We start from the raw sequence: 8,639 nt of genomic DNA on the forward strand, positions 1-8,639 counted from the left end.
CGCACTTGCGGGGGGACACTCATGCGGCCACCGCTGCAGCCACCACCAGTGCCACGGCCTTTGCTGGCTGTCAGGAGGAAGCGGTCAGGAGGAGGCGGGCAAGGGGGGGCAAGCGGCAGTCAAGGGGGGCAAGCGGGGGCCAGTGCCGGGCAAGGGGGGCAAGAGCGGGCAATTGTCTATAGAATCCTCAGAAACATGCATTTATATTAACATTTTTAAAAAATCAGGAAATTTTTTCGCGTGTCCTCCATTTCTTTAAAAAAAAAGTGTCCTCCATTTGAAAATTTTGCCCTACATTTGTCCCGGTTTGGCGGTCCTGACTTATGGCAACCCTAGTTCTAGCAGTCTTGTGGATTCCTGCAGCCAATCTGTAGCATAAATGCAAGGACAAATGTGAGACCAGATTGTGTTAATGGGTAACTAATTTGCATGAGACTAAGTCCCTGATCTGCTTGTACATGTTTTTGCCTCCAGGAATGGGAGTAATCTCACCCACCCCACTACATTAGCTGGTGAGAAGAACCTCCACATTTGCTGTTACAGCACTATATTCCATTTAATGTTTTATGTTACTTTGTAAATCACCCTCTAGTATTATTTTATGTAAATAAATTGCAACATCGTATTAAATCCTAGGATCTGCAGTTTAGGGAGGGACATTTACCGTAGAATTTAGAATAAGACATCATGGACTTGGAACACCTACTAAGGAAAGTCAAGAAAGAAAGTGCAAAGGCAGGCTTGCTGATGTACATAAAGAAAACAAATATAATGACCATAGAGGACCAACATAAATTTAAATTAGACAATGAAGAAATTGAAATAAAGATTTCCTATACCTGGGATCAAACATCATTCAGAACAGCAACTGCTGTTAAGAGAGAAGAAGAAGAAGAAGAAGAAGAAGAAGAAGAAGAAGAAGAAGACAACGACTAGGGCGCAGTATAGACTGCCCGAAAATGGCAGTCTGCAGATGCCCATTTTGGCTCCAGAGGGATGCTGCAGCCGCCAGAGCATGCAACATCCCTCTGGAGTAAAAAGAACCCAGGTTTTCTGGGTTCTTTTAGTGGTGCCCGAATTACATCACTAGTGCACCATTTGCGCACTCGTGACGTAACAGACGTGCAGCGATATGCAGACGCTGTGCATCCCTTACATCAAGATGGTGATGCCCATGTCGATGGGACGCCACCATCAGGCCACCACCATTACATACTAGGGTTCTGGACTGTGTGGTTGCTGCACAGTCCGGAACCCTAGTACTGCCTCTGCCACGCGCCTTTCAGCTCGTCTGTCTTGGAATAGGAAGGGCAGCCATGAAAGAACTAGACAAGATCCTAAAGAGTAAGGATATACAACTGAGCCATGTTCAAGCCATGTTATTCCCAATCACTATGTATTGTTCAAGCCATGGTATTTCCAGTCACTATGTATGGATGTGAGAGCTGGACAGTAAAACAAGAAGATTAAAAAGAAAATAAACTCATTTGAGATGTGATGCTGAGGAAGAATGCTGAGGATATCATGGACAGCCAAAAAGACAAACAAATGGGTTCTTGAACAGATCAAGCCTGAAATACACCTAGAAGCCAGATGACTAAACTGAGGTTGACATACTTTGGCTACTTCATGAGAAGGCATGACTCATTAGAAAAGACAATAATGCTAAGAAAGGTTGAGGGTAGAAGAAAGAGGGGAAGACCAGATGGCTGGACTCAATTAGGGAGGTCATGGGCAAACGTCTGCAGGACTTGAGCAGAGCAAAGAAGGGCAAAGATGTCTCATCCACATGATTGCCATGAGGCAAGGCCGCCTTGAGGTCTGTTAACAAGAATTCCCAGCCAGAGAGTTCTTGGGCCTCACTAAACTACAAGCCCCAGAATTCCACATGATGTTGCCATGACAGTCAAAACGGAATACAGTGCTATACAGAACCAGTGTGATAATTTGGCTAAGGTATTGGACTATGCTTTTGGTGGTCCAAATCCTCACTCGGCCATGGAAACCCACTGAGTGACCCTGGGCAAATCACATTCTCTCAGCCTCAGAGGAAGGAAACGCAGTTCCTCTTCTAAAGAAATCTTGCCAAAAAACCCGCATGATAGGTTCGCCTTAGAAAACAATAGCAGTATAACAAGAGTAACTTACAGTTAGCCCTCTGTATTTAGAGATTATTTATCCATGGATTCAACCTTCCATGGCTTAAAAATATTTTTAAAACATATATAAATTCCAAAAAGCAAAGCTAAGTTTTATCATTTTATATGAGACACACTATTTTACTATACCATTGTATTTAATGGGACTTGAACATTCACAGATTTTGGTATCCACAGGGGAGGGGGGTCCTGGAACCAAACTCCAGGGGACACCAAGAGCACACTGTATTTATTGTACTTATGTCTCACCTTTCTCCCAAAATGGGATCCATGTGCTAAGGGCCTTGGTATCCCTGTCAGATGATGACTCATTCTATTTTTGTCTCAATCAGCAAGTCAGCATAGTCTGAGCCACTCAGATTTAAAACCCTGCTGCTTGCAGTTCTTTTTATACTTGGCTTCAAGAAATAAGAAGTTATTGCATGCACAAAACTGTCACTTTTGTCATGGAAAAATGCACGCAAAAAGGGCCTAATCTATTAGGTGTAGGTTGTGTGTACCCAAGTATAGGTAACCAATCTGCTTATCGCACAAGCCCTAGAATGGGCCTGTCACATTACAAAAGGGGGTGTGATGGGGACGGGAGGCGGCATAGAACGCATCTTACTGCACAGGAGAATGCTGCCACCGCTGCCGGACGTTTCCATCACGTTCCCATTGAGAACTTTTGAACAGTTCTCAAAAATTGCCCCCTTTGGAACGCATCCAGAACACGATGGGAATGTCTGGCGGCGGCGGTCTCCTGTGTGGTAACATGCATTCTATGCCGCCTCCTGTCCCCATCAGGCCCCTTTTTGTAACACGACAGGCCTGTTCTAGGGCCTGCGCGATAAGCTGATTGGTTATGTATACAGTGGACCCTTGTTATACGCTGGGGTTTGGTTCCAAGAGCTCCCGTGTATAACAAAATCCGTGTATGCTCAAGTCTCATTACATATAATGACATAGCAAAATGGTGTCCCTTATAAAAAATGGAAAATCAAGGTAAATTTATACTTTTTGTAACATTTTCAAACCGTGTATGCTTAAATCCGTGTATAAAAAATCCGTGTATAAGAAGGGCCGACTAATAGATTAGGCCCTTTTTGCGTGCATTTTTCTAGGTCATGTGCGATAAGCTCATAGTATGAAACACCTTAAACTGCAATCTAAACATACATACTTGGGCATAAATCCCACTCAGCACAGTGGAACATACTTCTGAGTAGACTTGTATAGGATTGCTTTGCACCTCAGCAAAACCATTACACCATTGTAACAAAAGCATGTCTGTTTGTATGTGTGTGAGCACACACACCTTCGATTTGCCTGTTGACTTATAGCAACCCCATGAATTTTAAAGGGTTTTCTTAGGCAAGGAATACTCAGTACTCAGAGGAGGTTTTGTCAGTTTCTACAGCACCTGGTATTCATTGGCAGTGTCTCATCCAAGTACCAACTGGGGCTGAACCTGCTTAGCTTTTAAGATCAATCTGGTGATATTTAGGCTAACACAACAGGAATGAAAAAGGAAGTTATGTAAACAGTAGTGGCTTATCCAGAAATGTAAATAGTGCTCAAATATAGTTAACAGTGTTATCTGCTCTGTCATTACCACCACATTTACACAAATAGTATAAAGTGTGTTTAAATAATTTCCAATGCACGATATCTGTCCCACTCAGGATAGTTTTAATCCTATTCCTAGAAGATTATTGTGTCAGTATTCCATAATGTGACTTCTAATGAGCTCAAAATGTTTAACAGTCAGCCCTTCTTATACATGGATTTTTTATACACGGATTCAAGCATCCATGGTATGAAAATGTTCAAAAAAAGTATCAATTTCAAATATCAAACCTTGATTTTCCATTTTTTATAAGGGACACCATTTTTCTATATCATTATATTTAATGGGACTTGAGCATACACGGATTTTGTTATCCACGGGGGATCTTGGAACCAAACCCCAGCATATAACAAGGGTCCACTGTACTAAAATCATAGACTATGTTTGGTAACTGCTATCTGTGACATGCTGCCAGCCTAATGTAATGTGTAAGGAAAGAAGTCCAGTTTTTTTTTTTTTTGTTGTTGTTGTTCTGCAGTGAGATATTCTTGACTGTACATGGATGTGACTATATACAGTAACTCATAGCTTGCCATCAATCATGAGGGTATTTTAGAATGGACCTAACTACTATCCTTTTACTGTCCTCGTAGAAGGACAGTAAATGCTCCTCAAGAGTTCATTGCACTCTACAAATTTATGGTGGGATTAATTTACATTAAGTTAAAAAATGTTAAATTCTTCCTCTAATTAACTGTAAATATAGGTTAAAATAGTATCCTCTATCAAAAATTATCCCTTTGTTCTTTTCTTATTTTTTTTAAGTCATTTTAAAACTGTCCTTGTAAGGCTTCTTGTTGATTCTAACATAAACAAGAGGTTTGTGGAAATAAAAATAATAATAATAATTTCAGTTATCAAAAGCTTATTTTTCCTATGCTTTTTATTTAACGCTATAATTCTATGCAGTCTCACCTTGGAGTAAAGTCCCACTGAATTCAGTGGGATTTTCTTCTCAGTAGGCAGGTACAGATACTGCTGTTCAGTAACCAATGTCTTACTAAAAGAAAACTATAGAGAGGAGACTATATTATGTTTTGCATTGGCTAGACAAATTTCCAGGGGCCTCCTCCTAGCTAGATTGAAATAATAAAATTAAGATGTGATTGTCAGGTACAGAAAGTTAAAGACCACTTGCACTTGATAGCATTTATAAAGATAATCTTGCAAACTGGCCTCTCAAGTATATTTCCATTTTTGTGTGATTCTCTCTCACAGCTTTATATTCAGCCCTCATCAAGGAAGATATAAAAATGGGTGGTGCATTGGATGGAAAAAAGTAGAAAGGTACACAGAAACCAGGGTCCAATCTATGAGGTGTAAATATTTTGTACTTTATATAACCTGGGGCCTAAATACCCTAAAGTCACCAGATCCTGTCTGATGTTAGAAATAAAACATGGTCAGCCCTGGTTGGTGCTTGAATGGGAGGCCACAAATTAATGAGGGTTTGTAGGCTACATGTCAGAGAAAGGAACTGGCAAAACCACTTCTCAGTATGTGAACACGGGACTATTATCTTAGGAAGTTATATGTTCAGCTGCATCATCCAAAAGGGTGAAATCTTACCTTATATGCAATGAATGATGCTGAATATGATTAATGGAAAGCTCTACGCTATGGCTTAAGAATTGACATCACCTGTTTTCCTTGAAGTAGAAATTCTCCCCATATAGGGTTGCCATAACCCGGCTGCAACCGGGTTTTTCCCGGTTTTGGCGGCACCTGCCCGATCCCGGCACGGGTGCCATCCAAAAACCGGGTAAAGCCCAGTTGCAGCGGGGTTGCGGAGCAACCCGGGGGGCCTCGCTGCCCTCCTCCTCCTCTACTGCGCATGGCCGCACGGAGGAAAAGGAGGGCAGCGAGGCCTGGGGCAGAGGAGGCTGCAGGGAGGTGGTGCATCTTGCGCGCAGCCGCGCCAACCTCCCCGCCTCCCTGCAGCCTCCTCCCTCCTTCCTGGCCTCCGTGGAGGCCAGGAAGGAGGCGAGGCCCCGGCAATCACCGGCAGCCTCGCGCCTTCCTCCTCGGCCTCTGCGGAGGCCGGGGAAGGAAGGGAGGCCTCAGCGATCGACCGAGGCCTGGCCCTTCCTCTGTGGCCTCCGATTGCGGCGAGGCCCGGGGCCCAGGTGGGGAGGGAAAGCCTCCTTAAGTGGAGGCTTTCCCTCGCCGCTTGGCCTCCGCTCCCCTCCGCAGGAAAATGTAGGACAAAATTTTCAAATGTAGGACACCTTTTTTTGTCCTACATTTTCCCCATTTTGGAGGTCCAGAGTTATGGCAACCCTATCCCCATACAATACAGTGGGCCCTTCATATCCATGGATTCAAGCATCCATGGCTTGAAAATATTCAAAACATGTACAAATTCCAAAAAGCAAACCTTGATTGTGCAATTTTATATAAGGGACAACATTTCACTGTACCACTGTATTTAATGGGGAGGTCCTGGAACCAACCCCCAATGGATACCAAGAGCCCACTGTACTAAACATTTTTTAAAATATATTTTATTAAAGACATAAAATAAAACATACCTCATATACAACACACACTCTTTCAAAACAGTGCCTGTACACATTGTCCAGCTCTTCAGTGTAACTCTCTATACGCTCATATGCTCCTTTCCTTCAATCTTACTATCTGAATCCCAGCAAACACTTTTAATCACATACGGCCTGAATCTTGTAAAGTGTGGTTTTGCTGGTGTTTTTCAAACGATGGTATAGATCAGGATTGTTGTTGTTATTGTTGTTAATTAAAGTGCTCAGTAGATCTATAAAATTACACAAACATGGTCTGCGAGTGGAGATATCAATTGTAATTTATGAAACCAGAAATACTGTAGCAAATTATATAGCTCATGCAGGACTCAAGAGGACTACTAGGAAAACAGGAAAAGCCTGTAATTCCCTAAACCACAGACAAGTTAATGTATTAGTCTTCCAGGTGCCCTCAAAGATTTCCTTGCTTTTTGTTGGGACAAACATGTCCACAGTCCTAGAAAATGTTTGCTAGCAGGAAACTCAATTTGCCTAGCAACAACATAATGCAATTTATTGCTAGGATACATTGATTTTCCTCACCATAAAAGGGTGACATAATAGGAACACATTTGGATCCTTCTCAGCAGAGATAATGCTATTTTCTGTACAAAACCAATGTCTGGAAATAATCTGAGATTTGGATGGAAGGGTGAATATACGCCTTTGTGATGTATGGTGAAGAAATGGGAGGCTTCCTACTCTAAAAACCAACCAGGTTACTTGGGTACGTCTGGTATTGCAGTAGGAGGCTGGAAGAGCTACAGTATTAAAAATAAAATCCATAGCTGAGCACTACCAAAATGCCAGAAAGTGTGCAAGCTTTCATGTTTTCCATAATTGTTTAAATCAAGTACAAAAAAGACTAATGTTACCGATTGGATTAATTACTGGTAGGTGTGCAGGTTATCGAATTACACCTAACAATGCATAGTGGATTAAAAAAAGATATAAAGGAATCCTGGCAACACCTTTGAGACGGAGAAAGATTTTCTTCAAGTCAATGAGGTCCACTGCCTTCAAGCATTTAGTAACACAATTGGCTTCAATTGAATTTATTTTACCTACTGCACCTTTACCACCCAAAAAAGTTAATTTCCAACTTTACTTCTGTAAAGACTTTGTACTTCCTCATATTTCCATTCTGCTGGCAGGCAAACCCCTAAGTGTTTTAGAGAGGTCAATGGGCAAATAGGTCACTGAGTAGCATACCATAGCCAGCCTTTTGTGGTTTTAGAGATTTCAGTTCTTCAACTCAGTACACATTTGAAGATACAGCCACGGTCCAAAACACACTGCAGAAATAATCCAATTTGAGATGGGTTTAACTGCCCTGGCTCACTGCTAGGGAATCCTGGGATTTGTAGTTTGTTGTGGCATCAGAACTCTCTGATGGAGAAGGCTAAATGTCTCTCACAAAACTACAGTTTGCAGAGTTCTCTAGCAGTGAGCAAGGGCAATTAAAGGGGTCTCAAAATGGATGATTTCTGCTGTGTATTTTGGACCCATGTTAATCTGTTTCAGTAGAAAAAGGTGGTAAATAATCGCGTGGCAATTTGGAGACTCTATGAGATGAAACAGATTGAAGTCTACAATTTTTATGGTAGAAATTTCCAGCAAAGCAGATAATTTTCAATGCTGGGGCAAAAATCTTCAGGGCCTTTTAGATGTTGTTGAATTACAAGTAACTCATTGTTCCTCACTACTGTGAGGCAAGGACACTGGGAGTTGTAGTCCCATAGCTGGATTCCTACTGCTGCTCTTTGGCTGCAATCCCATATCATTTATTTGGAGTAAGCCTTGCTGAAAATGCTTGTTTTAATCAGAAAACAATTTTAATGGAATTTACTCCACACATGTACAGAGTGTAGTCGTAGTTTGAGTGTTGGATTGTGACTCTGGAGAAAAGGGTTCAAATCCTAGCTTGGCCATGGAAAACTACTGGGTGACCTTGGGGGCAAGTCACACTCTCTCAGCCTCAGAGCATGGCAATGGCCAACCCATTCTGAAGAAACCTGAAAACAAAACCTCCTGATAGGAGTATCATATTGAGGAGGGAGCAAGATTGTTTTCTGCTGCTCCAGAGACTAGGATCCGGAACAATCGATGTAAACTACAGGAAAAGAGATTCCACCTCAACATTAGAAGGAACCTCCTGACAGTGAGGGCTGTTCGACAGTGGAACACACTTCCTAGGAGTGTAATGGAGTCTCCTTCCTTGGAGCTCTTTAAACAGAGGCTGGATGGACATCTGTCGGGGATGCTTTGACTGAGAGTTCCTGCATGGCAGAATGGGGTTGGACTGGATGGCCCTTGTGGTCTCTTCCAATGCTA

The sequence above is a fragment of the Sceloporus undulatus genome, chromosome 1, assembly GCF_019175285.1.
Source record: "Sceloporus undulatus isolate JIND9_A2432 ecotype Alabama chromosome 1, SceUnd_v1.1, whole genome shotgun sequence".
Lineage (NCBI taxonomy): Eukaryota > Metazoa > Chordata > Lepidosauria > Squamata > Phrynosomatidae > Sceloporus > Sceloporus undulatus.